At 39.1% G+C, this 18461-nt stretch overlaps 1 long non-coding RNA gene across 1 annotated transcript in view; it reads left to right on the top strand.

The window, feature by feature from the left end:
- Positions 1 to 18461, top strand: part of LOC145531340 (uncharacterized) — a 99416-nt gene that overhangs the window by 26296 nt on the left and 54659 nt on the right. The window contains exons 2-4 of the long non-coding RNA XR_014072365.1: positions 11105 to 11331; positions 11434 to 11525; positions 13571 to 13642. This is a non-coding gene — a long non-coding RNA (uncharacterized LOC145531340). The remainder of the gene's footprint in view (positions 1 to 11104; positions 11332 to 11433; positions 11526 to 13570; positions 13643 to 18461) is intronic.

The raw sequence follows: 18461 nt of genomic DNA, 5'->3' as shown, positions 1-18461 counted from the left end.
ACACCCACAGTCGAGTAAATCTTCACCTTCGACCTCCACTTACTGCTGTGTTTTTCTTCCATTTCTAGTCTACAGAGATGCTTCCCCAATTTTTGAGTGAAGCTATATATTTGAAATTTAGTTTTGGTGCTTCTAGGTAGAGATGAAAACAGCCACGATGAATAAAATATAAAAATAGAAAACCAAAAGGACATAGGCACACTTAAATATAAGAGAAATATCTCCACAGCAAAGAAATGAATCCAAAATGCGAAAAATTAGTAAAAGAGCTAAAGTTTCTGCCTTGCTATGTCTGAGACCAGAATCAGGCAATGGCAGGATGATTTAAAAGTCTGTTCTCTCAAAGACTGCTGTTCAGTGTGTGTTGTTGCAATGCTTCAGTGAACTTGATGCATGTGTATAGGTGTATGTGTGCAAGAATTTCTCTAGGGAAGACAGCTAGCAGAGAAATTTCTGGGTCATAGCACAGGCATATTTTAAATTCTCAGTATGGTGCCAAATTCTTTTCCAAATTGTAGTAATTTACACTCCCCCCGGCACAGTTGAGAATTTCTCTCTTTATATCCTCCCAACATGTATTGTTGTTGTCAGACACTCCTCCACCCCAAGCACCACATCTAATAGAAATAATGTGGTATCTTCTTGTTTTTGGGTCCTTGATTACTGAGACTGAGCCATGTTTTATTTTTCCATAGGTATTTTGAGTTTCATTTTCTGTAAACCTGTCTATTTATACCTGTGGTCCACTTTCTGATTAGTTTCTCTCATGTTTTTATTTTGGGGGAGTTTCCCATACTTCCTTCAGCCTACACATGTGTGACATTCCCTTCTGAGCACAACACAAAGGCTGCCTCTCTGTCATCCCTTTATTTCGAGCCCCATGTATGCTTCTTGGCCTCACCCCACTCAGAGTCTCCACGTCACTCACTGATTTGACTTGTCCCTTCTCTCTTGTCTTTTGTATCTCATTTTCTTGATATTCCTTAGAGATTGTTACGTGTTTTCACTTTATTTTTAATTTATTGAATTAATTAATTTTTTTTGCCACACCATATGGCCTGTGGGATCTTAGTTCCCCCATCAGGGATTGAACCTGTGCCCTCAGCAGTGAAAAGCGTAGAGTCCTAACACTGGGCCATCAGGGAAGCCCCATGTTTTCATTTTTGATTGCCAGTGACAAGAACATTGCCCAGCACCTAGCAGCTATTAATGTTTAGTAATGATATGGACGTGTACAGTTCTAGTGAATAGTTTCTTGTAGGGTCAAAATGTATCTTGACGCTCTGGCCCTGGCTCTCTCATCAACTCCCAGGGGCACCTGTGCAATCCTCTAGGCTTTCATCCAGTTTCAGCTTTCTATTACTCCTCACAAGCATTGTTCCTCCCTTTCTTCTAAATGTGTTGCAATTAGTAGCCTTTTAAAAAGAACCTTGATCCTGACACTTGGAAACATTTATTATGACAAGCTCCGTGCAGACACTAGCAATTACAGTATGTAGATTATGGGGCAGATGTGTGATGTGCTAAAATAATATCTAGAAGGTTATCACACTCCCTTTCCCTAGTGGCTAATATAGAAATCAAGGCCAGTTATCCACAGGCAAATACTTATTATATTTCCTACTGAGCTGTTTCACATTCCTGAACTGGAAAATAAAATTGAAAAATAGAAGACTTATCAAGTATAAAACATTTTAAAGGACTAAACTCTTTTTTATTCTAAAATGTAAAACTATTAGAAAATATGAGAAAATATTTCCCCAAATTTATTAATTAAATGACTATGATTCACCAGTGTTAGAGGCCTAAAATTTACTGTAGTAGTAAGGAAATGGAAAATTCCATATTGATCTTCTTCCATGAGTATGAATTGTTAAAAAGTACTTTTTTTCCCCTATAGAAAATAAAAGTGAGAAATCTGGTTTAAAAGAAACTATTGGGTTGGCCAAAAAGTTCGTTCATGTCAGCCAAACAGTTCACTCGTGTTTTTCTGTAAGATATGGACCCAAATGAACTTTTTGGCCAACCCAGTTAAAAAAAAAATCAATACTCTTTCTTTCAACTATAACTTGATTTGTAGTGTCTTAAATTCTATCTTAGCTGAGAAGTCAAATAGATGATATAGAAATAAAATCTGAACCCTTTCTTTTTAACCTTCCTCTCATATTTCCTCTCACAACTCACTCAAAGAAATGTTGAATGGACAGTTTTCTTCTCTGCTATATGGAAAATTATTACATGTATTAGAGATTGAGATAGATTCTTTGGATGTGCTCTGCTATTACATTTTGGCAAAAAAATAAAAATAAGAAATTAAAAAAATAAAACATTTTGAGAGCTCTATGAAAAACATTTATGAGTTCTATGAAAAAAAAATTGTGAAATTGTGATGAAGAAATGGCAGGAAGAGGGGCAGCCATATATAATGATCGGAAATTCTAACTTTCCTAGTTTATTCAAAAAGGATACAATTTTTTTTTTTTTTTTTTGGAGAAGTGGTATTGACAGTGGGGGAATGAAAACCACACTCAGTTTTTAATTTTATATTTTAATCATAAATAAGATGGAGAAAGAGAATGGAGAACCAGAGGAGCTCACCTCTGTAAGACAGGAAACACCTTAACTTTCTTCGTGGCTAGCCTGTCAGTGCAGTTCCCTGGACATTTTCCATGACATAAGAGCTACATGCAACTCATTCCTTCCCTCTTACTTCCCACCCACACCTGCTGCAACACAACCAAAGACATGCAAACCCAAACTTATTACCCCTTGTTGGCAAGTGGGGGTACAAGAGGAGAAGAACTTTGAATTTCAGTTGCTGAAGAGACTGGCATTTTGGAAACACTTGCTACTCTGAAGAAACTGAAGGTCTCAGGATTCACTCCAGGCAAGTGGGAAGAGAGAAAGCCCACACTTAACACAAGGCAGGGATTGAGACTGATGCTTCAGTGGATTCTAGAAGTACCTCAGTCATACTGTTCTATGTTTATTAGCGTTCTGGATGTCACTCTTTGAAAAACTCTAGGTTTTACATCTGTATCAGGGAACTCCTACACCAAAAAAGAAGGGTGATATACAGGAATGTATCTTGGCTTTCCACAAATGTAGTGAAATTTTTACATCAAATGAATTTTTTTCTCTTTTATCAGCTAGAGTTTTTGCAATTATAGTAATATTGCTATTACTTACAATTTTCCCAGAAATTCTTTTCATAGTATTTCTCAGCAGAATTAAAAATTGTTCATTCTTTTGGAAATAATTTTGTTTTTAAAACAGCCAAATCTACATTTTAAAGTAGCACTTTATGAATATTTTGAGCAATATGATTGCTTTCCATTTAAAAAATTATAATCATGTAATAATTATGTGGCTTATAAAATGACAAAAAGATTACCACTATGATGTGATCAAGGGTCAGTATTAAAATTAATTGACAGTATCAGAAGGTAGATACACAGAGGTGCAACATTTACTTAAACACGTAGAGTAAATATATATATATATATATATATGAAATGCAGTCACTTCATTTTAGTAATACGATTCAAAAGAAAAATGATTCATTTATGCAATATTTCCTAGGATCCTGAGGATGATAAACAAAATGCAGACACAGCATTGTATTTGCATTTCTCTTTATTATAAATCAAATTAAAAAGCAGATGCAAAAAAGAATCAGTTTTGCTTGAACTCTTAGCATGTTTCATTTATTCTGCATCTAATGCATCTAAGGCTGAAAAACATTATTTTTAAGAACTTTCAAAATACCACTCTCCCCATTAAAACTTAGAGACTAAAATTGCCATAGACTGGTCTTTTTATTTACAGAATTAGTGATGCGTGATTCTCTTATCAAGAAGGCATGGTGTCTGAGCTATTTTTCCAGCATTAGTGATGGATTTATCCAGCCCCTTTAAACTCTGTCCCATCTTTTTCTAACCTAGAACTCACATTTATCAGACAGCTGCCTCAAATTGTGAAGAATATGTGTTGTAACTCTAGGAAATCCACAGGAGGTTGAACTACATAGTGCTGGGTTGGCCAAAAAGTTTGTTCTGGTTTTTCTGTATGCTTGTATGGAAAAACCTGAGTGACCTTTTTGGCCAACTCAATATCATGCAACAGTTTCATACTACATTTCTGTGAGAATATCTGCGATGCCTATTTGAAGACAAAATCCATCACTCTTCCATAAGACCACATGCGGGAACTTGCTCTCCCGGGATGCTACTCTGGTGACCAGATGGGAGAGCCAGAGAGGAGGATTCAATTATCTTTTAACTAAAGGGTACCCAGCCTAATCATGTAAATCATAAATTCACAAATTCATGTACATCACATAATCATGAATTTTCTTTTAAAAAATGATAAGAAAATTCTTTGGGAGTGTCCCATCTTATGGTTAGCAGCTAAAGAAGAAAATCAATATGAGAAATGTATTGATGAAATAGGTTACTCTCTAATAAACATCTTAGCTACTATATTTACCCTGTCATGTATCATTGGACATTTCCCCCAATTCAACTTTTGGATAATTTCTGATTATAATTTTAGGTTGAAGTTTTGAGTGCTTTCCCACAAAAATGTGGAATGTAATGTAAAATCATTTTAAAATAATTTTACTGTTTTAATAGATCTTCAAAATTCTGTGGTGGCACAAAACTTCACCATCTGAGAAATAATCTTGTGACTGCTGTACCATGAAATGGCAATTGTACAGCTGGTACCACCCCCTTCAGAGACAAGAAAAGCATATGTCAAATTGCCTTAACTATAGATCCTTCAGGCAAAATGCATCCTTCTTTTGGCACTGTCAAGAACTTGAATAAATCAGAGATAAGTGGGTTAAAATGTCAGTACCCTTTGGGACTGAGAAAAACCTACTACTTTCCCACAATTCAGTAAAATATTAACCATAGTACTCCCAGTTCTTTGTGGGGAATAAAATAATACCTTCACAGTCACTGGAAGAGATTGTCAAATTGCCAAAAGACTAGAACAATTGCCATAAGAGATTAAACGGGGTAATATGAATGATCTTGCTAAAAGGTTTTAAGTCTCTGTTTATTTATAGAAATAATCCTTTCCCATCTGTTTCATCAATCACTGTTTCTAAAATACCAACTGTTTGGATGGCAATTTAGATTACTACTGTGTTTGAAAATAGTTTGCTATTTTAAAAATCACCAACATGTGATTTGGTGAATTTCAATAGAAAATCATTTTCTAAGATTTGTGAGTAAACTGTTAAAACTAGGAAATTTGCTAAAGTCAGTAAGACAGCCCAGGGCTGGGTCATTGATCACTAGTGACAGCAAACAGTGACCTCACACCAACAGAATGTAAACCTCCAAACTCATTGATAGCAGTCCTGACTCAGGGCTAGAATTCATGTTCTCGCTCTATAAACTGTTTGACTTAGACGATGAATGATGGTTAAGGTAATAGAGCAGCGTAGCTCTGATGAAAATGTAGTTGGGCTCAGGTTATTTTAAGTCTGGCTTTCTTTGAAGGTCAGCTTAAGTATCTTGATATACTATAAGAGAAAATTTATTTGAATTGCCACGCTTTCTTACTTCAGCAAGAAAAATTCACTTACTAATATAGCTTTTCCTTCTGAGTCATTTAGGGAAAATAATTTTTAGCTTCTAATTTTTTCTTTTTAATTTCACAAGATTTATATTTTAACTACCTGTAGTTTACCATTATGTATTTTGACTAATACATTTTTAAAATGTGAGTTTAGCTACTGTTTATGCAAAAGCCTTAAGAAGGTTAATTTCTTTTGATGTTTTTACTTGTTAGATTACTACTGCTTTTGAAAATTGTAGTAGTAGTCTTTTTGTTTTGGATACAGCATAAGTATTTCCAAATTGGTGAGTCTTCCAAAATTTTCTATGTAAGTTGCCATTTCAAAAGAATACATTTTATTCTTTCAGGGTAATATATAATTACCTCAAAAGTCCCTCTTTTATTTATTCATTTTTAATTCTTCTCACAACACGAGAGTTCTTACATCCTATTACATGATATGTCATCGTAAAGATGGGAAAAAAAGACAAATGCATAAAAATACTGAAGGAGTAAAAATAATCATATGTACATATTCATGAATTGTATCTACCATTTGTTGAGCAGTAACACGTAGAATGCTTTCCACTAATGTTAGAATATACATAACACAGCTGCAAGGCTGCATGTTGTAGGTTCATGTCATAGCGTGCATGCTAGGCTTTCAACTTCCTTACAGATGAGGAAACTGAGGCCAAGAGGTCAGCTTCTGAAAAACACAAATGTAGTATGGGGCATATCCATTCAGAGACATGGGACATATCCATGGGACAGTCAGAAAAGAATAAGTATAAGCTTACAGACCAGGTAATGTAAGCGATCAGAGGAGAAAGCAGACATGATTATAATGGCTGTCAAAGGCATTATTGGTGCAGGAGGTATAATTTGGACCATACACCAAAGATGGATATGCATGGATGGTAGGAGAAGGGAGAACAGGCTGTGCCACACTCTGTCTTTCAGATGCAGACCTTTTGGAGGTTAACATATTCCTGAAAGAATGCAATACTCTCTCTCTGAAGGTCCTGGAATGCTTTTTAAAGGAGAATACACTTTTCATCGTTACTGCATAGTCTGACTTGCACCCCTGATAGAAGAGTCGTATTTTTTAATGAGAAGAAGGCAAAATAACTTTTTAGAGCCTCCACATTCTCTAAACAAGTTGAGAGAATCAGTTACCCAGGGAGTATTCTTTAAGCCCCTGAATATGTGTGAATAAACTCCAGATAGCAAAATCTTCCAGAACAAGGTCACTGAGAACCAGCTGGAAGATTCGACGTCCCTAAGTGGTAACAACACGAGGCTGTTACTGTACTCTCTGGCTCCAGCCTCTCCTCTGAACTTGAGATATTATTGCCTATTTGATATCTCCACATGGGTGTCCACAGAGGCAACTCAACGTCATACAATCAAAACCAAACTCTTGATTTCCCCCCCAAAACCTACTCCCAACCTCAGGAGTTCCTCATCTCCATCAGTGGCAACTCTGTATTCATTCAGTTGATTCTTCAAAAGCGATGAACTCTCTTGACTCCCCTCTTTCTTTCTTTTCCTCAGAATATATTTACATTAGGACTGCTTATCATCACCTCCTCCAATATTATGTTTATCTAAACCATTACCTCTCACTCGCACTATTGTGGTAAATTCTGCACTGACCTCCCTACTTCCACCTGCCCTCCCCCACCCCACAGTCTGTCCTTCATGCAATAGCTCAGAGGGATCCTCTTAAATAAGTGGGACTGTATCATTTCTCTGCTCCAAACCTGTCAGTGGCTTTCCATTTCCCAGAACAAAAGGTCTCTTCATGACTTGAATTCTCTGCTGCCTCTCACTCAGTGGGACCCCGGCTCCCTTGCTTTTCTGAGAACACACCTCCCTCAGCCTAGAATGTGCTTCTTCCAGAGATCTGCAGGGTCTGCCCCCTCCTCCCACAGGTCTCTGTCTAAATGTCACCTTATTCAAGAGTCCTTCCCTCACCACCCCATATTGAACAGCGCTTTCCTGCACATCATTCTCAGCAACACCAGCATGTATGGTGGTCCCAGTTGTGCCTGATAGATGGGCAGCCTGGAGTAGGAGGCAAGCCAGGAGCGAGGGCTCTTCCTGCTCTGCTGGCTAAGCCCTGTCCTCCAGCTCCGTTATAAGTCAACGCAGAAGAACACCTTAATTTTTTTTTTTTTTTACCAAAAAGGGGAAACTTTTTAAAATTTCAGAGTCCTACCAGTAGCTACAAATCAGAAGTTAGGTTGATAGGTAATTACATAGATACATAGATACATACACACTTAGACACCCATATACAGATATGTATGTAAATATATGTATATATAATGAGATATATAAACATACATATAATGATAATATAATATATATAATCACCAGGGCTTCCCTGGTGGCTCAGATGGTAAAGAAATCGCCTGCAATGTGGGAGATCTGGGTTCGATCCTTGGGTTGGGAAGATCCCCTGGAGGAGGGCATGGCAACCCACTCCAGTATTCTGGCCTGGAGAATCCCCATGGACAGAGGAGCCTGGCGGGCTACAGTCCATGAGGTCACAGGTAGTTGGACATGACTGAGCGACTAAGCACCCATGTGACATATGTATAAACATATGTATATATAATGATTATACATATAATTATGTATATAATCTTTCCCAACCTATCCACCCCTGACCAGAATGTAAGCTTAAGAAGAACAGAAACTTGATTTTGTTCTCTTCTGAGTCACCCAGCTCCTGGAACAGTTCCAAGCATACAGTGTGTGAAAAAACAAAAACAAATTCGTTGAATTAATGGATAAGTCAATAAATGAGTTTATGTGTATATGGGAAAAAATGTCATAAATGGGTTTGACATAGAAGTTCAAAAATTATTTAGTATTTCCAGACACTATTGTAAGATTTAAAACAAAATCAACACATGGAATGGAGATTCAATTTGGATGTTAATTGAATGTGATTGAAAAAGATAGGCTTTAGCTTTTGTAGAATTGTACACTCTCATTCAAAATAATCGCTTTAAAAAATGTCTGAATAAGGCATATAATAAAATAATTTATTTGACTTAAACACACTTAACCAATAAATCCTCAAAGAAAGGAATATCTTTTTTTCATAGAGTTTTAATAAAGAGACGTAATTCCTTTGTCTCAAAATTTTGTGGTCTGCAGTGAAGCAAATTAATTCATTTTCTTGAAAATTTGTATCATGTAGTTAGTCTAAAGAATAATCTTATTAATAGCTGAACCGAATTCCAGAGAATTCCAGTGATTTGTCCAATTGACATGGGGAGTAGGGAGTGGATTCCACTTGAAGTGGAATTTGTATCTCTCCACCGAGTTCACTGGGTTTTGACCACAACGGGGCATCTTCTCCTTGGTGGAACAAATGCTACTGGCTTGCTGTTTGTACAGAATGTTCACTGTTACCTCTGAAAGCTCAGCCACATCCTTCGTCGTGTCCCTCCCACGTGTGTCATCTGTAGAAGTAAACAAGCACGCTGTGCAGCCCCTGGGAAAGCCTTGTCCGTGGCTACTCTTCCCATCCCATCTGCATACCAACCTGAAGCTAACAGGAAAGTGCCGAGGGAAGCTATTTATCCTCTCTATGGTTTATTTCTTGGCTTTTCACATTCATAAAAAAGAAATCTAAACAATCTCTATTGCTTGCTTTACTTTCATCTTTTGTAATGAAAACTACTATTCTTGCCTGGGTCTGCACAGATGCTCAGAATGAGTGGCCTCTATTAATGGTGTCAACTTTCAAACTGAGACAGAGCAGTATACATATATCTAACAGGGAGTTTTCAAGAGCTGTCTAGCCTTCTCTCACCAATGACACACACATACACACATGTGCACACACACACAGAGCACTAAGCACTCAGTAAACACTTGGTGAACAGGAAGGTTAATTAATCCTCATTAGGGTTTATTATGGAAGAGCATGGTTGGCTGCAATACTCTTTCTAATCTGGTTTTATTTTAAATTTTAAAAATGTTATTTATTGTTGGCTGTGCTGGGTTTTCATTGCTGTTCAGTCTTTTCTCTGCTTGCAGTGAGCAGGGGCTGCTGTCTAGTTGCAGTGTGTGGGCTTCTCATTACAGTGGCCTCTCTTACTGCGGGGCACAGGCTCTAGGGTGTGTAGGCTTCAGTAGCTGCGACTCCTGGGCTGTAGAGCACAGGTTCAATAGTTGTGGCACAAGGGGTTAGCTGCTCCTTGGCATGTGGGATCTTCCCAGTCCAGGGATCTAACCGTGTCCCCCACGTTGGCAGGTGATTCTTTACCACTGAGCCACCAGGGAAGCCCCTAATCTTGTTTTAATTCCTCAGAAATCACATACAGGCCAATCATGAATGCTTTGCATCATGTAGCAGGAAGAAGTGCTTTTTGGAGCTATCATTAAAAGGCTGTTTATACCACACATGCAATTACGTGCTTCCTATTACTAGCTCTTATAGGTGCCCAGGTTGAGGCAGCCCCTAAATGAGTTCCACATGTGAGTGGTTGTGCTGTAGTTTTATCTGCAGCTGCTGAGGACGGTGAAGTTTATCATTCTATTAACCTCACAATTAACCCTCATTACATGGCCTGTTCAGCACAGGGACACCTCCAGACCACGTTCAGTTTGTGAATGGCCAATCCCATGGCACAGGCAACCATCCTTATCACTGCTGAGAAGGACATGCCAACCACATATGTTTTTGGTTTAGAGCAAGGGTGGTTGCCTGATTCAATGGAGCAGAGTGTTTTCAGCAACGGAAGGTGAACGGTAGAGGTGCACCCAGGCAGTGGGTGTCATTTCCAGCTTTCCTGTTCTCCACTGCACAGTACTGGGTCTCACAGCTGCAGCCATCTAACCACCGTGCCTATTGCATGCCAGGTTAGACCCAGGCCAACCCACCCCCAAGATCATAGTCCTCGGCAGGAAACACAGGAGATGTCCTAGGTCAGGGGTCCCCAACCTCTGGGATCTAATGCCTGATAATCTGAGGTGGAGCTGATGTAATAATAATAGAAATAAAGTGCACAATAAATGTAATGTGCTTGAATTGTCCCGAAACTGTTCCTGGCCTGGATCCTCAGAAAAATTGTTTTCTCTTCTATGAAACTGGTCCCTGGTGCCAAAAAGCTTGGGTACCACTGTCCTAGGTGAATAAAGTTAGCGATATAACTGCTTTTATACTGACATTTTATGTATTTTTGCTGAAAGTCTTCAAATACTGTCTTCATTGTTCTGTGCTGGCTCTCAAGATTGTAAACTGGGTCCTTTTAGGATAAATATTTTCCTCATTTTTGGTACTTAGTGGTGGTGTTGGCATTCTAATTCCCGAGCACAGTGCCTTTCTTGTTCTATTTGATTTTTTGCTGTTGTTGCAGGTTCTTGGAGAAATAGACCTATGTTGACCTGACCCAATCCATGCTATTAGGACAAAGACATTTTCTTAATTTGATGAGCAAATCTATAGGTAAGATTAAGTGCATCCACCAGTTTGGGGTTTAAACACTGTTTTTTCTTTTGTTCTCAGGAAAAAAATGTTCTCTTCATCCCCATTTGCATTATTGGATCTGCCTCTCCTGAATGTGGAGGGAGGGAGAGACACATTCCTCATGGCACCTCACCCGCAGCCATCACCCACGAAGGCCAATGGAGGCTGACAGGGTGGGATGCCGGATCTCTTGATTTGCTGAGAAGCTGGCCAGGGGAGCCTGAGAGCAGATACTCCCCAGCAGGAGGAATCAGACTTGGTGGCCAGTGAGTCAGATTTTGGTTTACCACTATTGCTTTCACTTCCACCAACTTTGCTGGAGTGGATTCATGAGTCAGTGCAAAGGATTCCTTCTTTATTTATCTCAGACTTCCTGGCCTCAGTCAGTGAAATACAGCCATTTTCACACTGTTGGCTTTGTTGGCCAGTGGAGCCCAGCGTCCATGATCACTTCAGAAGGGTGAGTTGAGTTACCTGATCAAAGCTGACATCTCCCAAGCCATTTCCAATTAGCAGGACTCTGTCTTAGATTTCTGAGGCTGCATACATGCAGTGGAGGTGTAATGGAAAACATTCCATTGAGAGCCAGAAAATCTGGCCCTGCTATGCCCCAAACTATGGCCTTTTATCCAGTCAGCTTAACCCTTCTGGACTTCAGTTTTCTCAACTGTCCATTGAAGAAACTGGATTGGATCCTTTCCTTAGAAACAATAGATAGATGGGTAGATAGATTGTAATGAAGCGATGGATTACAATCTACATGGCAGTATATAATGATGAACAAAATAGAAACAGACTATATTTTTATAGGATCTCAAGTCTAAACAAACTAATACATACAGGCTTAGAGATGATTACCTACTGTTACCTTCAGTGTCCTCTAAGAAAGGATAGCAGAGTGAGAGGAAAGTGAAAGTGAAAGTCTCTCAGTCGTGTCTAACTCTTTGCAACTTAATGGACTATAAGTCTATGGAATTCTCCAGGCCAGAATACTGGAGTGGGTAGCCTTTCCCTTCTCCAAGGGATCTTTCCAACCCAGGGATCAAACTGAGGTCTTCTGCACTGCAGGCAGATTCTTTACCAGCTGAGCCACAAGAGAAGCCCACCGAGAGAAAAGCTCTCTCTTAAACAGAAATACGAAGAGGACAAAAGTTATGCACAAACATGCAGAAGGTAGAGGATGGGGACAGAGGAGTATGTATATTGGTGAGTTTCAGGAACAGAAAGAGACCTTTGTTTTCAGAGATAGTAAGTGACAGAGGAGAGCCAGCAGCAAGCAGGCGAGGGTGAATTCCTGCAAAGTTCATGAGAAGCCAAGTTAAACTTTTTTAAATGTAAGCACAGTGCAATGCAATGCAAGAACTGGAAGCAGGGAAGTGTGATGATCCAAATATATTTTAAAACAGAAAGTCAGAGGAGAAATTCAGAGAAGGACTCCATTAGAAGTCAAAGGAGGAGGAAAGGAAACAAGGTTGACCAGTGGAGAGAAGATGAGTTAGTGTAAATACTTAGGCAGAAGAGCAGTGAAACTTATAGAGACATGGACAAAACTTACACTGTAGAGTGATGTTCATTCTTTCAATAGTGAGAACAAAAGGAAGCCAGTGAAGTTACAGTGTTAGGAAAATTGTGAAAATCCCAGGACCAGTTGCCCTGACAATGAGGCCCCACACTTTGATAGTGATGATGTAAAAAAAAGGGAAGAGAAGAAAATGAGCAAAAGCCACTGGAGAAAATAGTAATTAAGGATAGAGCTACATACATCTGGATGGCTTTTCCCAGGGAAAGGTGGGTGCCTCAAATAAAAGACAGTATCATAAGGGGAAGAATTAATCGTTTGAATAAGAAGGTTAAATTGAGTCTTCTGGCTCCAAAGCTTCTGGTGGTACTGCAGACCAGATTTTCTCACACTGTTTTGTTCTTAACCAATTTCGATAAAGTCAGTGATTGCACCTTTGCCCCATCCACATTGCTCCCATCCCTAGCAAATTACAAAACAGACTTCACAACTCACTCTACTGCAATGTGCAGAGGTATCCCCTGGAGACTTGACAATGTAGATTCTGGTTCTGTGTGTCTGGAGTGAGCCTGAGAGTCTGAGGTTCTACATTTCTAACAAGACCCTGGGTGACACTGATGTTGGCCCAAAGACCACTCTGACTAGTAGAGCTAGGGAGAGTGAGGGGAGGATTTAAGGAGAAAGTTAAATGGCTGTGAGAGTAGTTCAGGTTGAAGATGACAGGATCATCCTTGACTAAGACAGTGACCATGAAGATGAAGACATATAATTCAGACTGGAAAATATTCTGTAGGTCAGATTAGCAAGATTGGTGACAGGTTAGATGGAAGAGAACAAAATGGGGAAGAGTACCTTATTTCCAGTTTGAGCAAGTGATTGTGTATGTAGTCTAATTGGACTATACAGTCCATGGGGTCGCAAAGAGTCGGACACGACTGAGCAACTTTCATTTTCACTTAATCTGTATTATTTCACTTTCACTGAAGGTCACTACTGGCTCTGAAATCCTAGGCCACAATGAGACTTCAGGACTTTCTTTGGATTCAAGATTTTCACAGGTAGTGTTACCCCGCTCTGGAAAGATGTTATCCTCCAGTGATAACCAACATGATTTTGGAGTCAAGCAGATTTTGATTTCATCTAGCAGCCCCAAGTCAATAACCCCTCTGAGACTCACTTTCCTCACCCATATAATTTGAGTAACATACTATCTACCTGTAAGCTTGCTACAGGAACGAAGGGAGAAAATACACAAGAGCTCAGCCTACTGGCTAGCACATAATAAATGTTATCACCATCATTGTATATTAATTGTTTAATTAGCTTTCTTTAAGAACAAAAATACATTTGGTTTGTATTATGTATTTTTTAAAAAAATATTTATTTATTTGGCTGTGCGAGTCTTAGTTGAGGCACATGGGATCTAGTTCCCTGATCAGGGATTGAACTCCAGCCCCCTGCATTGGGAGCACAGAGTCTTGGCCACTGGACCACCAGAGAAGTTCCTATATTATGTATTTTCTTTTCTTTTCTTCTTCTTCTTTTTTTCTTTTTAGAAAATCTAAAGCTGAATCAAGATATTTAAAACATGAAGAAATGACTATAAAATATATTTTTTAAAGTAGATTAGTGTTCTCTTAAAAATAACGTAAGGTCTTCATTAAATGAAAGAATTGAGATTACTTACCTTTTTCCCTGTTATTTCACTAGCACCTGTTAAAATAAATATAATCAACAAGGGTATTTTTCTAAGACATGGATTTTATCCCCTGTGTGTTGTGGGGCATTTCTCCTCTCTCTCCCTAATCTTTCCTTCCCCTACTCTCCCCTTCCCCAACCCCTGTCCCACTGCAAGGCTGTAATTAACTTCTGTGCAGTAAATGTATTTGTGTTCCCAGACCTGTCACAACAGTTGGCTCTCTCAAAGTACCCAATAAATGCTTCTAAACAAGTGAATTAATATATGACTGTTAAATGAGCCAGGATGTAGCCCCTCATTCTGCTCATCCAGGAAAAAGACTCTTTCCAGGTCTCTAGGTTCAGTTTGATAGGCGATAAGGACATAACAGCTCCAGGTCTGCTAGAAGATGTCTGGAAGATACCTGTGGTCCAGCCAAATGACTGGATTTAATGAATCCTGAAGGCAATGGCACCCCACTCCAGTACTCTTGCCTGGAAAATCCTAAGGACAGAGGAGCCTGATAGGCTGCAGTCCATGGGGTCACTAAGAGTTGGATACAACTGAGCGACTTGACTTTCACTTTTCACTTTCATGCATTGGAGAAGGAAATGGCAACCCACTCTAGTGTTCTTGCCTGGAGAATCCCAGGGATGGGGGAGCCTGGTGGGCTGCCGTCGTTGGGGTCGCACAGAGTCGGACACGACTGAAGCGACTTAGCAGCAGCAGCAGCAGCATCCTAGAGATACCACGGATAAACAGCTACCTGTTACCCAGATAAAAAGTTCCTTTGATATCTGTCACCTAGTAGCACATACTCAAGCCAACTTGCTAAATAGAGCTTTGCTTCTATGGGATGTTATATATGATATTTCCATTGATGTGTTGGATATAGAATTTTATCACTATGGATGAAATCTACATTTGATTACACCTAAGATTACAGCAGTCTCATCTTTAGAGGTGCTCTGTAGATGGACTCTGTGGTGCTGTAAATCACTCCCTGACTTAAAAAAAAATCTCAGGCAGTAGCAGTTACTCTCAGTATGATGTGCAAATGGAACTCAAGACCAGTCACTGAAGTATACTGCTGGCAATCAAGGTGAACACTTTATGACAGATCACTATATTTTTTCCCATTTAAGGCTCTCTTGTTTATCCATTGCAGTAAGGGGGTTTACATGTCCCTGGAAGCAAGACAATGCTTGAAAGTCTCTGCCATCCAAATGGCCACCTCAGGTTGCTTCCTGTGGAAAATTTCAGGGGTAGAAAGGGTGACACGAAGTGGGTGTGCCTGTCCACCATGGGGGAAACTCACGTTTGCTGACTTAAAGCTTTTCTTATCAATTTGCTTTTATGATGTTGCATTGTAACAATCAAATTATAGTCTGACAAGTAGTTTTTTGGGGTTGAGGCAGGATTTATCAACCGCGCTGCCACTATTATAAATCTGCTGGTGAAGTAATTGAGTGGGAACAATATGTGTGCCTTTCAGAGAGTTTTTCTAACACATGAAGCATTTTATATTTTTAGAGTATTTATTTAACCAAAGGAAACACATGGAAAATGAGAGGAAATAGACATCAATTTGTGTTTTTGCTTACTTCCCCCACAAAACCTTTTGGATGACACAGTTTAAAAATATAATTTGAAAAATCTTGTAGGGAATTCCAGTTAAATATAGTAAAAAGTAGCTAGGACCCACCCTGTTTTTATTCATAAGTAGAATGTAATAAAATTAACTTTGGTGATTTATTCTAAACAAAATCTGTTTGAATTTTACTTTTCTGTGCATTTAGAAAGAGGAAAGAAGTTGGAACTTACTGTTTAAGTTTTTAATGAAGGCTGGTTTTCACAGAAACATGCATTTTTAACAAAGACAGCAGCTCATTTGGTTTTGAAGGCCTGGAATTTCATGATAGTAACATGTAATAATGTGTTTTGATTTTAATGCCTTTATCTTTCTCCAGACTTCTTAAGGAAAGGGTCTATGTTTTATCACTCTTCACATTCTCAGTCCTTAGCAGAAGATACAGAAGACTTCCAATGTAGATTTAGTAAGTGAATTAATATATTTGTTTGCATATTGGTATTTTTATTATGTAAAATTTGATCTATTTTGAGTAAAACATTACTCAGTAAAACTTCTCTTTGTAGAAAAAGAGGTTATTGGGCTTCCCTGTGGCTCAGATGGTAAAGAATCTGCCTGCAATGTGAGAGACCTGAGTTTGATCCCTGAGTTGGAAAGCCTCTGAAGAAGGGAATGGCTACCCACTCCAGTATTCTTGCCTTTTCATGGACAGAGGAGCCTGGTGGGCTACAATCTATGAAGTCGCAAAGAGTCAGACATGACTGAGTGACTAACACTTTCACTTTTACTTTCAATAATGTGTTATAAATTCTGGAGCTCTCAAATCTACATCGTCAGGTTAGACTTCTACCCTGAATTTCAAACTTGCATATTCAACCACGTTATATATTTTGACCTGCAGTTCCTGTAATTCGTCACGCTGAGCAAAGCAGTCACTGAAGCTGGAAACTTGAGTTTCCTTCCTCTTCTCTTTCTGTGCTTCTTCCAACACAGCTAAGTAGTCAGTAAGTCCTACTGACTGTATCTACTAAAAGGTCTTTAATCTGTCTCCTTTTCATCCTTGCAACTTTCTAAGTGGTCTTCCTGTAAACCATCTTGTCCCACTGCAACACAGCCACCATACATTTTAAATAGAATGTGGTGACCCAAGGACAAAAGAGCAGATAAAACCAAGGAGGGTCTTAGAATGCAGGAACAGAAAAACCAGACCCTTATCATCCTTCCTTCTCCCATGTTGTAAATATGAACAGATTTCAGTTCTCCTGAGCAGTATAACCTGTCTACCCTCCTACCCCATAGGGAGAAGGTATTTGCCTTACTCTTCCCCTATCCAGTGTGTGTGCCTCATCCAATCAACAAATGACCCACAAGACCCCTATCCCACTCCTTGTACCCTGGGTATGTAAGTGGACTAAGAACCCCTGTTCAAGGTCGGTTTTCCCTTGACACTGTTCTAACAGTGTCTCCCGCTCTAATAAACTCTCATTATGTCTCATGTCTGGAAGTTCTTTTTCAACCTGTGCACGGACCATGACATAGAATAGTAGTTTAGAAGTGTCAGTGGCTTATCATCAGCTCCTTTGGTAGATACTCCTGACATAAGATTTCAGAAGTACCAAAATGCTTGTAGTTTCCTGAACATTTCATTCTTTCTTGCCTCCCTTTGTGTCTTAGAGGATGTAGGGCTGCATGCTGACTTCCTGCATTGTTGCACTAATGTCTTACGGTTACTGTAACAGGGTTACAGTAATTACCACAACCTTAGTGGTTTTAAAATAATCTAAATTTATTCTTTTAACAGCTCTAGAGGCTAGTCACATTTTTCATCATTGGAGGTAATAATTATAGATTTGCAAGGATTAGAAAGTGAGTGTATATTTGAAGGACCATTTTACAAACCTACCACAATTGTTGCTTCACCTGTTATACTGTGTCTCATTCTCTTTGTGTTACCAAAATGCAAGTGTGCGTATCTGACACAGAGTGAGGCCAAAGAAATTGAATAGGCAGAGTCTGGATCAGAGAAAGGTTATTGCAGGGCCACTAGAGGAGCATGGGTGGCTCGTGCCTTTAAATCCTGAACTCCCTAGAGGGTTTCAGCAAAAACATTTTTAAACGCAAGGTGAGGGAAGGATGTGATTGGTCGTTGCAAACTTCTTGGTGTGGAGTCCTCTGTTCTTGCAGCTGCACATGAAGGTTCAGGTCATGATGTTCCTGTAAACCTCCAGGATACATGTTATTCTCTGTTCTGCAACTTTTTATCCCTGTATGAATGGACAAGTGTTATACCCATAAAGATCAGAGCCTTGAGGATGGACTATCCTGCATATTTCATGCTATAGGCAACATTCTTAACTCCAAGCAAAGGCAATAGAATACAAAAGTTAAAGTAAAAGAAATAGATCGAATACTGAGTCAGATTTGTTCTTCCCAATTATGTTTGTGTTCTCAATGTTAAGCATATACTAGTTTGTGGAAGGAATAGATATCATTATGTCTGTTAGAAGAATCCTTTGGATATGGTGAAGGAAGAGAGGAGCAAACTTCTCAGGCAACATGACATGAAAGTCGAGGCTTGAATTCTGGTTTAAGTCAAGAAAGGTGGGGG

This window comes from Giraffa tippelskirchi, chromosome 13, assembly GCF_054371585.1.
Source record: "Giraffa tippelskirchi isolate mGirTip1 chromosome 13, T2T-mGirTip1v1.2.pri, whole genome shotgun sequence".
Classification (NCBI taxonomy): Eukaryota; Metazoa; Chordata; class Mammalia; order Artiodactyla; family Giraffidae; genus Giraffa; species Giraffa tippelskirchi.
The sequence above is the reverse complement of the archived record's forward strand: the minus strand, read 5'-3'. Positions and strand labels throughout refer to the sequence as shown.